The sequence below is a fragment of the Mandrillus leucophaeus genome, unplaced genomic scaffold (genome assembly GCF_000951045.1).
Source record: "Mandrillus leucophaeus isolate KB7577 unplaced genomic scaffold, Mleu.le_1.0 Scaffold16, whole genome shotgun sequence".
Lineage (NCBI taxonomy): Eukaryota > Metazoa > Chordata > Mammalia > Primates > Cercopithecidae > Mandrillus > Mandrillus leucophaeus.
Window position 1 is genome coordinate 6,558,474 of NW_012101587.1, and position 22,067 is coordinate 6,580,540.

Here is a 22,067-nt window from a genome sequence, read left to right on the forward strand (position 1 = left end):
CACATGCACATGTATGTTTATTGTGGCACTATTCACAATAGCAAAGATTTGGAATCAACCCAAATGTCCATCAGTGAAAGTGATTTCTTAAGAGGTTGTCTGGTAGTTCCCACAGTTGAAGAAGGATCTGGAGGACCAGGCCTGAAAAGGACTCGAGGGAGGTGCAGCACAGACAAGCTCCTGCTAGAGGCTGGCTGGGGCATGGCATTCATTCTGAGGTGGCCACCCCTGAGCTCTTGTCTGCAGTGCAGCTGAAGCCATCATTAACAGTTTGCCCTGTGCCTTTGAGCCACTCTCAGGGACTCATTCCTGAGCAAGGAGCTCTCTGGCTGCCTGGCAGCTACTAGGTGTCAAGGAGGGAAAACATCTTTCTTTCTTCAGCTCCCTACCAACCTTGGCAATACTTCCAACCAGGAGAGGAGCTTGGGTGCTGGACAGCCGGCAGGACAGATGTCTCTTCAGCAACTGGATTTCATTATGTCCCAACGGCCTCACAATAGCTGGCCACCCACTGAAAGACCACTTTGAGAACAGGTTGTGCTTTTCATCTTAACATACACAAACCCTGGTAAATATTTCCACGGTGCCCTACATTTATTTTTCCTTCACAGATTGGGCCTTCCTGTAACTGCATGGTCTATATTTGTCTTCCGTGACTGATTGAAAGCTCCATGAGCATGCAGCTCTGATGTCCTAGACACAGCTGTATTCAAAGACCTGGAACTCAAAATAAACTCTCAACAAATGAATGAGTAAGATGCATTGCCCCTTACTCTATCTATCTGTCCCACTGAGAATGTACATTCTTAGGGCAATGCTTTTTATTTTATGGCAGGCACTGTATGACTCACTACAGCTTCAGTAAGTGCTACACACTGATGACAGAAGTGTAGAGTCACAGTTTGGGAGTGAGAAGTTCAAGGTCAAGGTGTTGGCAGGGCTCATTCCTTCCGGGGCTGTGCAGGGGAGTCTGTTCCAGTCCTCTCTCTCAGCTTCTGGGGTTGTCAGCAACCTCTGGCTTTCTTTGGCTGGTAGAAGCATTACTCGAACTCTGCCTTCATCTTCGCGTGGCATTTTCCCGTGTGTGTGTCTGTCCAAATTTCCCCTTCTTATAAGGACACCAGTCATATTGGATTAGGGCTCACCCGAACGGTATTATTTTAACTTGATTAACTCTGTAAAGCCCTATCTCCAAATAAAGTCACATTCTAATGTATTGAGGGTTAGGACCCAACATACCTTTTTTGAGGGGATATAATACAACTTATAACAGGCAACAGGCGTTACATTTTTAAACTTTTTTTTCTGTAATTTTGTGAACCCTGGCAACTGATATTAAATATATCATTGGAAAATCCAAATAAATTTATAAGATAGGGAAAGACTGAAGAAGGATTGATAAAAGGAATCCATCATACTCCTCTCACTCCCACTCCTAGGTTAAAAAAAATGCAACCTCACTTGGAAAATGAGGTGTATGGTGCTGTGGTGCCTGTCACCTGCCTGCTGATGTAATTCGTTCCCTTGGCTGCAAATCAGCCTGTGATACTGAGCCCCCCTCCAAATGCCCTCTTGAGCTGCACCCCCAGGTGGTCCCTCAGAGGCAAATCAAGAAGATTCATTCCTCCATTGTGTCTAGAAGAGATAGATCTGAAAGAAACACAGAACCCCCATGCTATTTTTATTCAGAAAATAGGAGGTAAAATATCTCGCTGCACTTGCTAAGCTTTGCTCTCTCATTAGAGTGGAACAGGGCACCATCCGCCTTGTGGAACAAGTTTTCTTCCCTACTAAATGGAAGACGGAAGTTCAATGGGTATCGGATCAATACTAATTTTATATTTAGGCTCGGGATTTATTTGCTGCAAGGCAGGACAGGGTGAGCCATTCTGTCTGCTGTTGGAATTACTGGGTATGTCCCATGCAGTAGGCTGGAGGGCCAAATGTTTCCCTGGACAGCATCTTTAGGGCACTGATCTAACGCCACTGTCAACAAGAGAAAATAATAAGGTTGCACTCACTAAAGGGAATTCTTTCTTCACAGATTTGTATTAGCTGTAAAATTTCTGTCTGAAACCCTGACACAGACAGAGGGAGAAGCTAAAATAACTGGAGGGAACAACCAACTAAGGATAAGTGAGTGGTGTGTGCATGTATGTCGCATTTAATGGTGCGTGTGTGGGGGGCCTGTCCCTGGAGACTGCTCTAGAGAGAGGCCTAGAGACAACACAAAATGAATTGGGAACCTGTAGGAAAAGGAATGCGCTACAGTTAAGGGACACATTTTTACCAGCTCACATTTCCACCTGGCATTTCTGCAAAGTTCTGCCATAAAAATGACTTTGGATTTTCTGACAGAGCTTTGAGATAGGTAGCTATACCGAAAATGAAACGAATTGATTTTTTTTTTCTAGACATGTAGACAGAAAAATGTTTAATTTTTTTTACCTTTGAAACTGTCACTTGCAAGTTCAGCTCTGGGTTATGGATTAGTTGCTGGGCAGGGCTGGCCGTTCTGAGGGAGGCCAGCTGCGAGGGTCATGGTGGAGCCTGGGATTGGTGGGAAATGACAAACACCAGGTGAGTCTCAGGGGACGAGGGGCAGAGCTGCCCTGTAGAGAGGGTGCGGGGAGCCTGGAATTTAGCTATCAGGGGGAGGTGTCCACTCTACCAGCTAGCGGTCAATTTAAAAAAGAGCTGGTCAGGCCAGGCACGGTGGCTCATCTCCGTAACCCCAGCACATTGGGAGGCTAAGGTGGGTGGATCACGAGGTCAGGAGTTCGAGATCAGCGTGACCAATATGGTGAAACCCCCGTCTCTACTAAAAATACAAACATTAGCAGGGTGTGGTGGTGCGTGCCTGTAATCTCAGCTACTCAGGAGGCTGAGGCAGGAGAATCGCTTAAACCTGAGAGGTGGAGGTTGCAGTGAGCTGAGATTGCACCACTGCACTCCAGCCTGGGCAACAGAGCAAGACTAAAAAAAAAAAAAAAAAAAGAGTCTCAGTCAAGTTGGACCTCAGGAAAATGCCTTTTTGACGCCCAAACAATTGATGATTGTCGATTTCATATCCAGGGACCCAATTGAATTGCCATGTGAAATTAACCATGATGCCAGGTGAGAGGACCCTGCTGGTGGCAACTGACCTTCACTGCTCCACTGTCCGCAGCTGCCCCTTCCTTCCTAACCCCAGGGGCAGCCGCTCAATTGTTTTTCACAGCAAAAGGTGCCCATGCTCGAACTGTTTAACCCCAGGAGAAGATGCCCAAGAATATCTAGAGATTCAGAGACTTTAAAACTGCATCACATTTTACTATTTCTGCCACTCACTTCCAATCAAAACTCTCTTCCCCCTCATCAATCTCCATTTATAGTTAAGTTGAAAAGTAAAATCATTACAGGAAAGTTAGATATGAGAACTCGTACACGGTTATCTTAATTTCCTTGATATTGTTTGATGCATATTATGGTAGAGAGCGTGGGATCTGGAGCCGTCCTGCCTGCATTTGAATCCAGGGTTTTCCCAACTGCCTGTGTGACTTTGGAGACATTGCTTGTCTTCTCACTCCCTCAACTGCCTCATTCTTGAACTTCACTGATGACCTTCGCTTACAGGACATTTTGAAGAAAGGGTCTTTATCGAATGACATCTTGCCCATTTCCGTGCCTAATGCCAAAATGTGCTTTACTAGGAAGACATGAGGATTTTATTAACCTTAAATTTGTTGAGTGTCTGCCCTGTGCCAAGGGTGTGTTTTTGTTTTGATCTGCCCATCCACTATTTGCCATTCCGGCTTTCAACTCAGAAGATAAGTGCTTTGCTTGAGTGCTGAGTTGATAGGTGGCAGCCCAGCAGACTGAATCCTGGCACTGGAATTCTGCATTCAATGTTCTTCCCATTACGCCATGGCCAACCATCTGCTATGGGAGGTGGCCCCGCCCTGAGCTTGCACATAGTGCCATGACTGAGAACCGGGAGGAGGACTCGCACTCTGGGCTGGATAGCCCTCCCTCCCTCCCACCGCGGTGATATGGTTTAGGGCAGCCTTTCAATCTTTCCGAGCCTCCGTTTCCTCACATGGCTTAGACATTCTACAGATTTGCTCTAAAACTACACATTTTAAGAAAGCGGTGCTGGTGGAAACTTTGTACTAAAATTTGTGCCAGGGCCTCCCATGGTTGTTGTCGGCATTCCTTTCTGAGCATTTTGAGAATTTCTTGCTCTCTTCTTCTGCATCTTCTGGCACACACCATCCGCCCCCCGCCCCCACCACCATGCACTGACATTGTGATGAGCCTTGCGACATTTGGAATAAGGCCTTTGTGTATGGAATTAAATGTCAACCTGCTTGAGTTGCTTCCAAATTTCCCTAAGAAACTTATGCTGGCATTTAATTTCTGATTAATATTATACTCTGAAACTTCTGGAGCTCAATATGCTTTTGTAGAAAGCATTTTTATTTTTTATTTCTTAAAGAAACCTGGGAAGTTCACACTGGAGAAGTTATTTCAAAAGCTCAGTTCTATCCGCTTTTGCCGACGCTGGGAGGTGCTGTGTGCCAAGAGTGAGGTATTTTCATGTCTGAGCTTGGTCTGGCCCACTGATGTGAGCCGGTTTACTTTGTAACAGCGCTTGGGATCCTTTCTACCTACTGCTAAGGTCATTGCCATTTGCTTGCTTGAAGCTCTGAAAGGCCTTTTCAAGGCTTGAGGTTGTTTTCTCATCAATATGCTGGCTCAATTTCCTTGTTCTAAAACTTCCGGGTTCTGACTGATGATCAATTCAGATTGGAGGATGCCTGTGATCCCAGAGAGTTAATGGTCTTTCAAAACCTAATTTCAGGGAGAAGATCTAAGGAGAATTAATAGTAAGAAAAATGTGTAAGGGATCATATTAATCAGTTTGCAGTCATTCAAACTTCAAAGAAAATTTCCTTTGAAAACAACTAATTTGCACAGCTTTCAGCCCATAATGACTCTCTATAAATTATCAGCAGAAATTTTATGTCAAAAGTCATATGCTTTAAGCTTTACATGTTAACCTCTGTTTAGCTGGCTTTTATGCATGGAGACTAATTTTATCTTCCTTTAGGCCTCATCCCCCAACCCTTGGAAAAAAAACATTTCAGAGGGGTTTTCTTGCATCACCTGCTTCTGGGGCACATTACTAAGACAACTACCCCCAGGTCTCTGCCCATCACATTTCAAGAATACTTCTTTTGAACTAAAGAATCATAAAGTTCACCTGCTGGCAGGTTGTGCAGGCTGGAGGGACCTTTCCCAGACCAGCCTGAGCTGCGAGCAGCCCTCTTACAGCAGCACTGAGCACAGTGCTGTGGTCTCCATATAATCCTGCCAGAAGCAGGATGTACCGCTTGACGTTGAACCATGTGAGCCAAGATGTAATCACTGGCATCTGCGTATTGCCTTTCATCCTCTGATCACAACTGAGTTTGGGGAAAGGGTTTTAGATATACAGACCATTTGCTTTCATTTAACTTCTATTTTAAAATTAAGTTGATGTAAGCGACTCTTAAAAGCCTACCTGGTGAAATTTGCCTTTTCCTAAATGATAGAAGAATCTTAGCCAGACCATCATTCTGTGGCTTGAAGAGCTGACCCAGTTAAATTAGAGCTAGATTAAGCAGCAACAATAACAACCGTAACAAACAAACAGGCCAAGTTGTTTGTGCCATATTTAATCTTTGCAAAGGTCTGCTCACATCTTAGGCTGGTCTGGGATAAGTCTTTGCAGCCTGCACAACCTGCAGGCAGCTGACCTTCATGACCTGGAGGGAAAATGCTTCCAGATCATGATATTCCAAGGGACGACCTGGTTGACCACAGTTAACTCTACCAATTTGAAGCAAATAGGAAAAATGTGGATTATATGAGGCATATGTCCCACTTCTTTTCATTTTGGAGAGTAGCTTGGTTGGGTCTGGAGTTTAAAAACCATGTTTTAGAGGAATGATCCTATGCCTTTATATCAACTCCAGGTCAGTGTAAAGTTTCATTCTATTTTATCAGACCTTCATAAGGTCCTGGGGGCAAGGTGTCTAGCAAAGTTGTCAGGGTTTGATATATGTGAGCCAATCGAGCAGATCTCTTGAGGAAGAAAATTAAGGAAAAGACATAAAAGATTTAAGAAATAAAGGGATGGATCATGAAATGGATCACCTTTAATGTTCACCCTGAGATATAAATACAATATGGTTATTCCTTTTCTTAATACCTTTGGTTTCTGAGGGGGGTGTGTGTGTGTGTTTGTGCGTGTTAATGGGACTCTTGAAGACACGAGGTCAATGGTCCCCAAGTATATATTAGCGTTACATCTGAAAAGGCGCATTCCTGCAACATTAAAGGATTCTCTTCACACAGGACAACGCGGCTACAACTAGAGAAGAAAATTAAGCCAGCACATTTTAATGTTGTTTTCCTAAAGCCTGAAAAACCTACAATAAGACCCCAAAATGTTATATTCCAGAGTTGAGTATGATTTTTTTTTACCTCTTAGCCTATAAGATGTGTGAATTTTTAAAATATGTTGTCTAACCAGTGCCAATATAACAGTTTGGAGACAAGATACTGAAGTAATATGTTTTCTACATATCGGTTTTAGCGTTTTAATGAGGACAGGCTTATTGTTAAAGCATGTGGAAATTAATTGCTATAAATCTAAGTACTGGTAGAAAAACACTTAAATGAAGGTAGTTATTGTCTCACAGACATCTTTTAATTTCTCACCATCTGACTGTCGATGCTAACATCATCTGGGAGGGCCTGTGCCTAAGCTATTGCAGCAGTATTTGAAGTGCAAAGAACTCCTGTGGGACACTGATTAATAATAAATGTATTGAGTTTTGAAGTGCAACTTGAATTTTAAAATATTCTATAACATAAAATGTTGAGATGACAGTTTATCAGAAATACATTACTCAAAGTGAAACCACGTTTTATTTGTTATATTGTCTATCAATATAATCTGTTGATATCTTGTATGTATCTAGTCATGGATATATATATATTCTGTTTCATCTTCTCTATTTTAATTAGAATATAGACCAATAGAGAACAAGTGCACTGCCAAGTTCACAGCGGAATATTTATTAAATAAAAGTTATTAAATCTTTGGATGACTATTGCTTTTAAAAAATATTTTATTTTACTTTTGGCTGGGTGCGGTGGCTCACACCTGTAATCCCAGCACTTTGGGAGGCTGAGGCGGGCAGATTATGAGGTCAGGAGTTCAAGACAAGCCTGGACAAAATAGTGAAACCCTGTCTCTATTAAAAATACAAAAATTAGCCAGGTGTGGTGCTGGGTGCCTGTAGTCCCAGCTACTTGGGAGGTTGAGCAGGAGAATTACTTGATCCCGGGAGACAGAGGTTGCGGTGAGCTGAGATCACGCCACTGCACTCCAGCATTCCAGCCTGGGCGACAGAGTGAGACCACGTTTCAAAAAAAAAAAATTACTTTACTTAAAAAAATGAATAGTTAAAAGTGAATGTATTAACTATATACAACATGATGTTTTCAAGTATACATACATTGTGGGATGACTAAATCTAACTAATTAACATATGTATCACCTCATATAGCTCTCACTTTTGTGATGAAAACACTTTACTTCCACTGTCTTAGCATTTTTTGACAATAGAGGATAATTAGCTACAGTCACCATAGATCTCTCAAACTTATTCCTCCTGTCTAACTGAACTTTCATATTCCTTAACCAACATCTGCTCACCCCACTCCAACCCACCCAGCCTCTGGGAACCAGCATTCTACTTTCTACTTCTATAAGACCAACTTTTGTAGATCCTAGGTACAAGTGAAGTCATACGATATCTTTCTTTTCGTGTTTGCTTATTTCACTTAACATAATTTCTTGGAAGTTTATCCATGCTGTCACAAATGAAAAGAGTTTGTTATTTTTCAGGGCTGAATAGTATTCCTACTGTATTTTCTTTATTCATGAATCCATTGATGGACACTTAGGTTGATTCCATATCTTGGCTGTCATGAATAGTGCTACAATGAATATGAGAGAGCAAATTAACTCTTCGACATACTGATTTTTCTTTCTTTTGGATATACACCCTGTGGTGGATTGTTGGATCATATGGTAGTTCTATTTTTAATTTTTTGAAGCACCCTCATGTTGTTGTCCATAATGGTTGCACTAATTTGCATTGCCATCAGCAGTGTACAAAAGTTCTCTTTCTCCACAGCTGTCTAACACATATCATTTGTCTTTTTGATAATAGCCATTCTAATAGGTTTGAGGTGGTAATTTTAATTTGCATTTCCCTGATGACTAGTGATGTTGAACCTTTTTTCATATATACCTGTTGGTCATTTCTATATCTACATTCAGATCATTTGCCCATTTTAAAATCAGGTTACTTGTTTTCCTACTATTGAGTTGTTTGTGTTTCTTATATATCTTAGATATTAACCCCTTATCATATATATAGCTTGCAGATATTTTCTCCCTTTTCCTGGTTGTCTATTCAATCTGTTGATGGTTTTCTTTGCTGTGCAGAAGCTTCTTAGTTTGGTGAAATTCCATTTGCCTATTTTTGTATTTTCTGCCTGTGCTTTGAGAATGATATTCCTAAAGTCATTTTCCAGATCAATGTCATGGAGTTTTCCCTATGATTTCTTCTACTAATATTCATAGTTTTGAGTCTTACATTTAAGTCTTTAATACATTTTGAATTGATTTTTGTTTGTAATGAGAGATGAGCATCTAGTTTCATTCTTCTTCATGTGTATATCCAGTCTTTCCGACACCATTTAATAAAGAGATCGTCTTTCCCCATTGTTTTTTGTTAGCTCCTTTGTCAAAATAAGTAGGATGTAAATGCATGGATTCATTTCTAGGCTCTCTATTCTTTTATATTGCCCTTTGTGTCTGATTTTATACCAGTACCATGCAGTTTTGGTTACTAGAACTTTGCAGTACATTTTGAAGTCAGATAATATGATGCCTCCAGCCTTGTTCTGTTTGCTCTGGATTGTTCTGGCTATTCAGGGTCTTTTGTGGTCCCACACAAAGTTTAGGGTTGTTTTTTCTATTTTTATGAAGAATGTCGTTGGTACTTTGATAGACGTTATATTGAATCTGTAGATCACTTTGGGTGGTGTAGACTTAATAATATTTATTCTTCCACTCCATGAACACGAGATACCTTTCCATTTCTCTTCCCTTTCTCAATTTTTTTCATCAATACGTTACGGTTTTCAGTATCCAGATCTTTCAACTTTTTGGTTAAATTTCTTCCTAAGTGTTTTATTTATTATTTTTTTTGTAGCTACCGTGAATGGAATTTTCTTGATTTTTTTCAGGCATTTTTAATACGTAGAAACGCTACTGATATTTGTATGTTGGTTTTATATCCTGCAACTCTGAATTTGTTTGTTAATTCTAACAGTTTTTTGGTGGAGTCTTCAGGGTTCCTGTATATATAATTATGTCATCTACAAACAGGGACAATTTAACTTATTCCTTTACAATTTGGAATTTTACTGCTTCAATTTTAGAAGTAATTAATTAGGTAAATTTTCAGTAATATACAACTTTTCATTTTACCAGCAAACAATGATGGATTTCAAAAAGAAATCCCGCTTTAAAATAAATTATATCTACAAGATGTCTTGAATGCATGTTGTATAAGGCAGAACATATTTAGCAACCTATTTAAGGGAAATTACCTGTGGCATATATCCAATTACTGTATCTTTATTCTAAAACTTCAATTTAAAAAAACTAGCAAATGAGAAACGAATATTTCTTTACTACAAACTACAAGATTTTTCTTTATCTTATATGAACAGGAGATATTGCTTCATACCTAGCGAGGAAGTCAAGCTAGAAGTTGCAGGATTTTGTCCCTTTGCATGGGAAATAGGACAGCTAGTAAATTTCCTCTAGAAATCACAACTTTTATTCAGAGCATCAAGTTCAGAGATATTTGAGCTTTCTGCAAATGGAAATTTACAGCAAGGCTGGAAACTGGGTACCTTTTGATAAACAATAATTCATGTTGAATTTCTGGCTGCCTCCTATTTTAAAGTAGAGTGGTATTGTCTTTTTTTTCCCCCTTTCCACTCCATTCTGACCCATTTTTGCTAGATTATTTCTGAGAAATTCAATTTCCCTTTTGTTTTCTCTATCAGCTTATCACAGCCCTGGCTAGTAGGATTAAATAAAGACTGCTTTTTTCCTAATTTCTTATTTTCTGTTGCCCAACAAAGGACTATGCTTTAGCGGATTAAATGGCAACTGACAACTCATCTCATTGGGGAGGATTAAGCTGTGTCATAGTAGTATTTTGCATTAACTGCATTCCAAGTATATTACAGTAACTTTTGGCTGCTTATTTCTTCAACTTTTCCCCCAAAAAACTTTTTTTTCACTTTTAAAATGGGGAAGTTGTATATGACTATATTATTTGAAAAAAATCATCAAATGATAAACATGGTTTTGGAGATTGCATTAAAAGCCTACATGTATTTTATTATTATTGGAAAGTATTTAATACATTTGTCAAATTTTAAAATAATTCTTCAGCGTATTTGCTCAAAGCTAACATCTCAAATAAAAAAATTGAGCAATGTTATTACATTTCTAATTCTTCATTACATGTTTTATTCTTTAAGATTTCTCAAATAGTATATGCAACACTTCAGTAATCTCAGCTATCAGTTTTATTTATCTAGGATTTCACTTTGGCAAATCTTACTTCCTTAAAAATATCACATGATATCGCTCTTCATAGGAGAACAGCTCTCAGAAGATAACATTAACTTTTCCTCACAGTGGTAATGCTGGCTTGGATGCCTAGGCTGAAACTATAATCCCCAAACACAGTTTCATCCAAATATGCATCAAAATTCAAAGGCAAGGATTCAGTTAGAAATCATTTATTCAACCTGAAAGGGGAATCCAACAACTTAAGGTTAAATATGTAATGAGTTAAAGATGTTCAAACAGCCAATTTCAATGAAAAAGCAAGTCAAGAGTAGTTCTTCAACCCATATACGAGCATCTTTAATAAATCTCTCCAAAAGAGGGGTGTCCTGCACAGTAAAGAAATTCATAGGAAGTCCCAGGTACCTCCCACTTCTCCATCAGATCTACTCTCCACCTGCTGTAAGTCCCATGATCTGACTCTTCAAAAGGACCCCTTTGCCTTCTGGCCCTCAGTTTGGTTCAGCCTATCAGAATATGAGCAGGGATATATAAAAGCAATGACAAGAATGACAAACTATGAAGAACCAATTTAAACTCAATTTAAAACATAAGAGGAAGGCTTTGTGACGTTGGTCTGGGCAATGATGTTTTGGGGTAAGACCCCAAAAGCACTGCCAATAAAAATGAACATAGACAAATGGGGTTATATCAAACTAAAAAAAGCTCCTGCACAACAAAGGAAACAATTAACAGAGTGAAAAGATAACCAGTGTTGTGAGAAAATATTTGCAAACCATACATCTGATAAGGTGTTGATATCTAAGATACTTTGGGAACTCAAGCAACTCCATAGCACAAAAACAAATAACCCTCTTTAAAAATGGGCAAAGGAACTGAGTAGGCATTTCTCAAAAGAAGACATACAAATGGCCAACAGGTATTTTACAAAAAAACAGCATCACTAATTACCAGAGAAATGTAAATTAAAATCACAATGAGATACCACCTCAAACATATTAGAATGTCTATTACCAAGAAGTCAGAAGATATATATTGGAGAGGAAATGGAGAAAGGAAAACCCTTGCACACTGTTGGTGGGAATATAGGTCGGTACAGCCATTATGGATAATGGTTTGGAGGTTTTTAAAAAAATCAAAAATAGAGCTACCATATGATCTAGCAATACCACTACTGGGTATACATCTGCAGGAAATTAAATCAACACGTCAAAGAGATACTTGCATTCCCATATTCACTGCAGCATTATCCACAATAACCAAGATACGGAATCAATCCAAGTCTTCATCAAATGATGAATGAATAAAGACAATGTGATATGATACACCATAGAATACTATTTAGCCTTGGAAAATAATAAAATCATGTCATTTGTGACAACATGGATGAACCTGTAGGATTATGTTAAGTTCAACAAACCAGTCACAGAAAGGGAAATGTCACATGATCTCACATATGCGGATTCTCAAAAAGTTAAACTCATGGAAGTAGAGAATAGAACAGCGGTCACTAGAGGCTGGAATGAGGGTGATATTGATTACAACATGTCTGTTATGAGAAATAAGGTCAAGGAATCTATTGTACAACATACTGACTATAATTAATAACAATTTATTCTCGAAAATTGCTAAGAGAGTAGATTTTAAGGGTTCTCACCACAAAATATTAGTGAGGAAATGCATGTCAATTAGTTTGGTTTTGCCATTCTACCATGTATTCATATTTCAAAACATTGTGTTGCATAAGATAAATATAGATATAATTTTTATTTGTCAATTAAAAATAAATTGAAGAGAAGAAAAAAAGACTATAAAACAATGTCTAGAATATTTATTGATGCCTAGTAGCGAATAATGATATAGATTCCAAAATTTATTAGCCAAGTCTAGACACATGGTTAACAGAGTAATTTTTTTCCATTTTGCCAGCTCTTCTCTAGTTTCTATGAAATTTATGATTAGAAAGAGCTTTGGCCTTCTCTCGGGTCTCCTGTTAATGGCAGGCAGTGGCTGCTGAGTGGGTTGCAGATAACTTAACCGTGCGCCCTGCCTCCCCCTCCGTGCTGTCCTCCAGGGTTGAGCTCACCAGCTTGTCTATGGCACCACCCAATTGCTCACAGAATGGCTGGCCCCGGGGGATCAGTCATTGGGCAGCAAGTACATCCAGCAGACCCAGCCCCTCACCCTAGAGCACACCATCAAGTTGCATCCTCTTATCAATGAATACTTTTGGTACGAAAGAGCCCCTCTGTGTGAAGGACGGCTCTGTTGCAGCCAGATTTGAGTGCATGAGGAAAGGATTTGATAAAATTAGAATGCAGAAGACTCCAGAAAGGGTTCCGCTTGGACACGAGCCCCGGCTACCCCATGTGTTACTGCTACAGCTAGGAACAACTTTCTTCAGATCGCCTGGTCGCGAACTTAACCCGGAAGAAGATGAAGTTGGAGGACTAAAATGCTTAATGTCAGAGACAATGGGTGATCAAGATGGAGCTCTGAAGACTGGGTGATTGATGGCTGCATTGGTCACTGATGGAGAGCACATGTTGAACCTCCTCAGTATCCTTATGTTCCTGCACATATTACAAAGTCTATGGGACACAGGGAATTGTTTTTGGTTCAACTTCAAGAAAAAGCCTTGCTTGCAATCCCTAAAAATTATAAGTCGGTAGATACACCGTTGTTTTAATTGTATGGCAGTGCACTGAGATGTGGACTCATCATTTCCAGTTTCCCTCCGCTGTTGAGCAGGTCCAGTTGGTTTTTTTTTTTCAACTGAATCCCTGCACGTGGAGAAGTAAAAGAAGCCAATTCTGTGAGCGCAGATATACACAGTGTAGAAGAATGCATGTGGTAGAAAGGATTTTTTTTTTTTTTTTGGTTTTATCTCTTTCCCAATCCCTAAATTGCCACCTACTTTCTATTATCTGAATGGTAAAGTTAATATAAAGAACTAGATAGTAGTATAAAGAAATGTGATAATGTTTACTTTTGGTTCTATTCATACTTTTTGTACATTAAATAAACTTCTTTCTGAAAATGGGGAGTAGCTTGAGCCATTTCATTGCAATCATAGTAACATAACTTTATTTGTTAGTGCTTTAAGGTAGCTCATAGACTCCATAGCAGAAAACCATCTTGCATACATTATTAAATGTTATATCTATACAGCATACATATTTACATTCATGTAGCTCGTATATTCATATTCAGAATTAAGAACATGTTTTGCAATTTTTACTCCTTTATAAGAGGTTTTGAGCATTCACTGACTTACATGTGTTATTTTCCTTTGTTATAGAATTTTTAACAGGCAGACAATGTATTACTGTTAGTAGCCTGTATCCATTTTGCCATTGTCATAGATTTGTGACAGACAATCAAATAAATTTAAAAATATTAACAAATTTTAAAAGTAGGTTAATTTAAGTTCTAATTGTTTTCAAAGTACTCTTCCCTTATTCAACAGAAAGTTGCACTATATTACATTAGGTTCGCTGGTAAACTGAAAACAAATGCTTGCTGATGACAACCGTGTAAGTGGAAACATGAAGAATGAAGACACAGGCTTAAAACTGTACAAGGATTTTACAGCATTTTCTCAGTAAATAGAATAATCTCCCTCTACTCCAGCCTTTAAACAACTTCATGGCTAGATAGTTAGGCTCTTCTGAAGATAAAATTAACTCTTGCAAGCTTCCATAGAATTTTTGTTAGGAACAATCCGAAGATGGCGTTCTATAGAGCATATACATATAGTGACATACTTTGTGCACCATTAAATGCTGGATTTATGTTATATACAATTTTCGGTGAAGTAGGCCACTTGTTCATTAAAAAAAATGACTCTGTATTTCTCTGACACCTTGATCTTTATGGATACTTAGGGGTACATTAATGTTTTCAACTTATCATGATGCAATATTGTGCATAAAAAATTTAAAGTATAATACTCAAAGTATAGCTTAGACTCTGGTGAACTATAGATCATTATCTTTGCCAAGGTTTGATGGTTATGAGCTTCGTTTTCTCAGTGCTTTAAATGGAAAAAAGTAGAATTTCTTTACCAAACATCACTTACTTATAATGTTTCCATATTAGGTATAAAAACAACAATAATTGTTATTGTGCAAAAGGACTTTAGATAAAAAGCACTTGAAGAATAAAATACAATTGACTGACTGGGCGCAGTGGCTTACGCCTGTAATCCCAACACTTTGGGAGGCCAAAGTGGGCAGATCACCTGAGGTCAGAAGTTTGAGACCAGCCTGGCCAATATGGTGAAACTCCATCTTTACTACAAATAAAAAATTAGCCGGGCGTGGTGGCGCAGGAGATTGGGGTATGAAAATCGCTTGAACCTGGGAGGCAGAGGTTGCAGTTAGCTGAGATCGTGGTGCTGCACTCCAGCTTGGGCGACAAAGCAAGACTCTGCCTCAGAAAAAGAAAAAAAAAAAAAGAAAGAAAAGTACAACTGACTGTGAGAACATACCCTGTGGTTGTCCTATATTTTAAAAGAAGTTTTTACAGGGTATACAATAAAACAGAATCAACTGATAACCTGGTTATTGAATCATTACAAAATAATATTAAAAGTTTTCATGCCTTTGGCCATTTCGTGGAAAACCAACAAAATATCAATGGGAATTTATTTTCAGAATATCATTCTGAACTGCTAGAAGACATATGCAGCCTCCATATATTTGAAACAAAAGTAAAATTATTTTAGTTAATTCACTAAACTTTTCACCAGTTTCCTATACAAAGTAAATTATTCCACATGGCACTTCTAGGCATAAGAATTCTACCAGCAGGAACCAGTGACAAGATGAGTGAGTTCTTCAGGTTGTCCTTGGTTTTTCACCCAATGTACAACAAACTTCTAGAATGAGCCAAGAAGGCAAACACAATCTGTATATCATAAATGTGGAAAGTTAATAATAAGTAGAATGACCACAGTGAACTGCAACAGTAAAAGCTACCTGTAGAATTAATACATTATTTATAATAGGTTTAAACTGTTATTGTTTGATTTTAGAAAGCTGCACAATATTAATTTAAGGCAGTTGTTGGAGTTACTATGTGATAATTTTATTCTTCTCATTCTACCTCCTGCTTAATTTTCCTGGTTAATTCTTGAAAACCAAGCCTGGTGATCTTTCTTTTGTAATTAAAAATATGTCTTGCAAATTTCTCTAGCTAGAGTAGATTTATAACAGCTTCACAGTATTACAAGGAAAATGTAAGCTGTTTCAAGATAGGTGGCAAATACTATATAACTGTAAAAAACAAAAAAACAATATTTTATTACTGATTTACAGTGATTGTGGATTACTTCCAATTAAGATTGCCTGACTTAGCAAACAAAATTTGCAGAATTTATAAGACACTTAGTTAAATACTTTTTATTATAAGTGTGTTCATGAAATATTTGGAGCATACTTATAGGAAAAAAAGTCGGTATTTATCGAAATTCTAATTTAACTGGGTATCCTGTATTTTAATTGGCACGCAATCTTGGACGTTTATTAGTCCTCTACAACTTGCACTTTGACCCTCAAACCAAATACGTTGTGTCTGTGAAAGTCAATTCACAAATCCCATGTAAAAAGGTTTTTAAGATAAGATGCATACAAAAAAATACATAATTACGTAACTCAATAAATTTTAACCATGTAAAATGTCCAGGTTATTGGCACACAGGTCACAATGCAGAATATTCTGAGACCCTAGGTACATTCAAGCTGTGTCCCAGTCACACCCACCCAAAGATAATTCCATCTCAGCAAACTCATTTTATCCCTGAAGTGCTTGGAGAGGGTATCAAGAATGAATTAAGGATTTTCAGCACCCTGGGCAGTGTCTGTCACATGATAGAGAGTATATGTGAGTGAATAATTTAATAAATACAGCAAAATATTATTATATATAATACATATGCCTGTAAGTTTTGCATAGAAAATTCAGAGTATCATATTATTCAATCCATTCACTGAATGAACTTATATTGAATTCCTACTTTGAACAAGGTTCTGCTTTGGGACAAGTCATTGTCCTTATAAGGCCTTAAGTAAAACACATTGGCTCAGAAACTGTATGTTGTCTAGGAACCATGACCCACTGACTCACTTTTCTTTTTCTCACAACTTCCAGTTTGCTATTTTAGTGAAGATAAGCAAAGCTGTTGATGAGTGAGATTAAATGACTTTACTAGGAATGACTTGCATTTACCTTTTTTTTTTTTTCTATTTTCTACCCTAGGCCTTGCTAATTGGGCATTACTAATATAACACTACAGCATGTGTTTGACTAGATTAGAATGAAATTAGAAGTTTTGGTAAGAATAGCCATCCTTCCCTGTAAAGGGTCCACTGGCTAATTTTATAGAGGCAGAAAGTGAATAATGAATGAGCCACTGAGTGGAAAACAGTTGGAACATTTCAATGTGTGCTTTATACTCCCTGAACAAGTTCATCAATAATGACATCTAGCATCGTAAGTCATGCAAACTTTCTCTTATCCCAAGGTTATACTTAGGATGTGCATTTACCTTAAGATTAAAATGAAGTCATTATTATTTTTCTGATAAAAATGAGTTAAAACCAGAAGAAATAGCTAATTAAAACGTGAAGTATATTTATAATTTGACTCTTTAATAAAAATTGAAAAAAAAGGTTATGTTTATTGACACAACCATCTAGGTTAAGTATCTTAATAGTTGGTAATTATATCATAATTATGCTTCAATCATTTTGTTCATAATAATGTCACTTTAATTCTGAATCTCAGGAATCCTAATGTATAGTTTAATGAAGCATAAAATGCAATTTTAATCTTTTGGACATTTAGATGGGAGAATAAACGGCCATATAAAACAGATAAAGATATGTAAAAGGTCAAAAATAAAAAGGCAAATTTTAATATAATAATTTAACTCTCTCAACTAACTAGGTCTAGGTTTATTTGCACTGTGAGACACACACTTTATAAGTAAATATTTTAAGCTTTGACACGGGTGAGTTATTGCTACATTGTTCAGTTATACCCTAGGTGAGTCTATGAAAGGAAAATGAAATGGAAAACTACTAATTAGCCAATAAGTTCAGTTAATAATTGTGATAAGGTGGATAAATATAATTTTTACAAAAGTAAAAGTGCACGTAGTTTCAGGAAGATGGGTTTTATCCATGTCACTCTGTTATCCACCTTAATGTTTTTATTTATTCAAATCTACATAGGACACAAAATCATCTTTCTAAAGTTTGTCAACTAGATTCTTAAGATTTGTGGATTTGGAAAAAGCTCAAAACATGACAGAATTCAGCAACATTGATCCAGATGTTTGGCCCTTAAAGACCATAGCCTGGACATTCTGCCTCTCCCAGGCATGTACAAAAGTAGAGCGTTATTCTTACTATAACATAAGAAATCATAACTTCTATTTTGGTTTATTGTGTTGATATATCATAGTTGTAAATGTGTTTGGGGTGCATGTGGTATTTTGATATATGTATACAGTGTGTAATTGTCAAGTCAAGGTAAGTGGGAGATACACAGTCTCAAACATTTATCCATTCTTTGTGTTGGAAACATTATACTTCTTCTCATCTAGCTATTTTGAAATGCACAGTAAATTATTTTCCTGTAATACTACTGAATACTGGAAATTATTCCTTCCATTTAACTGCATTTTTGAACCCATTAACCAACTTCTCTTTATCTCACCTTCTCCCATGCCCTTCTCAGTCTTTGGGAACTATTATTCTACTTTCTACTTCCACAAGATCCAGTTTTTTGCTCCTACGTATAAGTGAGAACATGCAATTTATTTGCCTGACTTATTTCACTGAACATAATGTCCTTCACATCCTCCCATGTGGTTTCAAATGACAGGATTTCCTTCTTTTAAAAAGCTAAATGCATTTTCTTGTGTACGTTTACCAAATTTTCCTCATACTTTCATCCGCTGATGGACACTTACGTAGATTCCTATCTTAGATATTATGAACAGTGCTGCAATAAACATGGGAGTGTAGATATCTCTTTCATGTGCTGATTTGTTTTCTCTTGGAAATGTACTCAGTGGTGGGATTGCTGGATCATACGGTAGTTCTATTTTTGTTTTTAGAGTGAAACCTCCATACTGCTTTCTGTAATGGCTGTACTACTTTACATTCCCACCAATGGCATATGAATGTTCGCCCTTCTTCCTATCCTTGCCAGCATTTGTTATTTTTTGATAGAATCCATTTTAACTGGGGTTGAATGATATCTCATTGTGGTTTTAATTTGCATTTCCCTGATGATTAGTGATGTTGAACATTTTTTCACATACCTGTTGGCCATTTGTTTGTCTTCTTTTGAGAAATGTTTATTCAGATCACTTGCTCATTTTTAAAAAATAGAATTATTTGGGTTTTTCTGATACTGAGCTGTTTGAGTTCCTTATATATTCTAGTACTGATCTTTTATTGGATGCATTGTTTGCAAATATTTTCTTCCACCTTGACCTATCAAAAAGCTGAGGTTTCTTAGCAACAATTAAGCCCAAAATTCAAGGGAAATCAGATCACTGTGAAGAGAAACAGAATGAATGACCTAGATTATTATGTTATACTTGGAAAGAAATAGTGGTCATCAGACAGCCGCCAAAGAATGCACTTAAAATTGGAATATATTGCTATTGGCTGAGTGTGAGCTGGAGTAAACAGCATGAACAAAAATCATGGAAACCCCAGACACAAGGAGGAATCCCGACTCACAGAATCCATCGAGTGCTCAAGGAAATAATTGTGGGAAGACTGGAAAGAGACTGCTGTATCCGTGCAGAAATGAAGGAAGGGATTGGCCACCACTAAGGGAAAGGTATGTGGTTCTACCTCCCAGGCTTGTCCCTTCTCTCTTAGCAATGGAAAGGTTTACGGTGCTGAAAGAGGGGCAGCAAATCCTGTCACTCCCACACTCAAAGGAGATGAACAGTAGTCGAGGGTGGAAGAGGTGGAAGGCACAAGGCCCTGCCAACTGCCTGATCTTCTCTTCTACCTACAAAAGTCTAAAATCTTTGGGAAGGGAGGTGAGTAGGAAGGTTGCAAAGCCTCTCTCTCAGGATCACAGAGAAAACACTGGCTGGCTGGAGGAGGAGTGCAAGTTTCTCTACAGCTGGGGGAGACGCAAGAACTAACTTAAGCCACTGTGGTTGCAGTAAGGAGGAAACAACCCGTTACCTCACAGGAGGGTCGGAAACAGTCTTGTGTCCAAGGTTCTACACCAACACGAGAAGGGGCTTGAAACAGCAGGCAAAGAGGGAGGAGACTCTGTCCCTGAGCAAGAACCCACCATGTAAAACAGGAGATTGACTGCCATTGTAAGGCAAGGCAGGAATGCTAGGAAAGACACATAACTGGGACTGTTTCAGCTACCTACGTGGAAGCTGGATCAACACAATAGAAAACTGTACACGCTCCACCACCATAGGAAGCAACGCATAGTCAGCAGTAGAAGGCTACCTGTGGGAGACGGGTAAGGATGTAGAGAGAAACTCCTCTGTAATGCAGGTATGCAGAAAATGCCCACAGCTGTGAATGAAACAGAAACATTTAGAAAAACTCCCAGGGGCCACAGCCAGTATCCTAGGAACAATACAATAAACAACCTACAGTTAGAAGAATTTGAAGATTTTGATGCACTAAGCATAACCATAGCAACCATAAATCCCAAATCCAGCCCAGATCCTCACCAGATTGATCTCACTTTCAGTTCTAATTAGCTTAAAACAGAAGAAGCATGTTCATTTCTAGATATAGATACTATTTATTTCAGTTCCTGATATTCCTTACATACTATTCAACATTCAGTGAAAACAGAGACATACCAACTTAAAACACAACCTATTGTCAAAATAAAACAATTAACATATCTAGATGTAGAAATGACCCAGATGCTACAACTGTCAGAATGGGGAGTAAAATGAATGTGATGTATGTGTTAAATAACCCAGTGGAACAGATGAACAATTCAGGAACAGATGAGGGATTTCAGCAGAGAGGTAGAAATTACAAGAAAAAGTAGAATGGAAATCCTAGAGATGAAGAATTCCTTTGATAGTCTTATCAGTAGACTTGACCTGGCTGAAGAAAGAATCATCAAATGTGCAACAACATTGATAAAAATAATAGAGCACCAAAAATGGTGGAGCAATATCAAAATATCTAATATATATGTGTAATTTTAGTCCCAGAATTGGAAGAGAAAAGGTAATCAGTAGAAGAAAACATATTGAAAAGAAAATGGCAGAGAAATTTCAAATATAATAAAAAATGTCAGGCCACAAACTCAGGTAACTCAGAGATCCTCCAAGGAGGATGAACACCAAGCAAACCAATCAATGAATAAATATTTAAAACAAAGAAAAAGAATCTTAAAGGAAGTGAGAGAAAAGGAAACACTATATACTGAGGAAAAAAATATGAATTATAGTAGAATAATTATAAGAAATCTTGCAGATCAGAACAAAATGGAGTGATTAAAGGAATGGAGAAATATGTAATATGAAATATGTAATACATTTTTATTAACTGTAGTCACTAAGCTGTGCAATGAATCCAAAAAGCATATGTCTCCTCTGTAAATAAAACTTCGTAGCCTTTCACCAGTTTCTCCCCTGCCCAATCTACCCCTTCCTACTGTCTGGTAACCACCTTTCTACTCTCCGCTTCTACGAGTTCAACTGTTTTAGATTCCACATGTAAGTGAAAACAGGTGGTATTTGCCATTCATGTTTTCACAACTGACAGAATTTCATTCTTTATTAAGGCTAAATAGTATTCCATTGTGTATTATACCACATTTTCAAATTCATTCATCAGTTGATAGACACTTAGGTTGACTTCATATCTGGGCCGTTGAGAATAATGCTGCAATAAATATAGGCATGCAAATATCTCTGCACCATACTTATTTCATTTTCTTTGGCTATATACCCAGAAGTGGGATTGTTGTATCATCTGATAGTCCTATTTTTAATTCTCTGAAGAACCTCCATATTGTGTGTGGTTATACTAACCTACATCCCCACAACGGGGTACTGAGGAACAAAGTGTCCTTTTTTCTCCACATTCTCTGCAACACTTGTTATATTATGTCTTTTTTATAGTAGCCATTCTAACAAATATGGGGTTATATCCCCTTGTGAAACTTTTAATTTTCATTTTTCCTTATTATTTATGATGTTGGGCATTTTTTTCACATAGCTTTTCATATGTTTGCTTTTGAGAAATGTCTATTCAGTTTCTTTACCCATTTTTTAATCGGGTTTTTTTCCTTCCAGTGACATGGGTTAAAAGTAAAA

General features: G+C 37.8%; 1 pseudogene; it reads left to right on the top strand.

Moving 5' to 3' along the window:
• LOC105536524 overlaps positions 1–22,067 on the top strand; it is a 144,292-nt pseudogene that overhangs the window by 10,811 nt on the left and 111,414 nt on the right.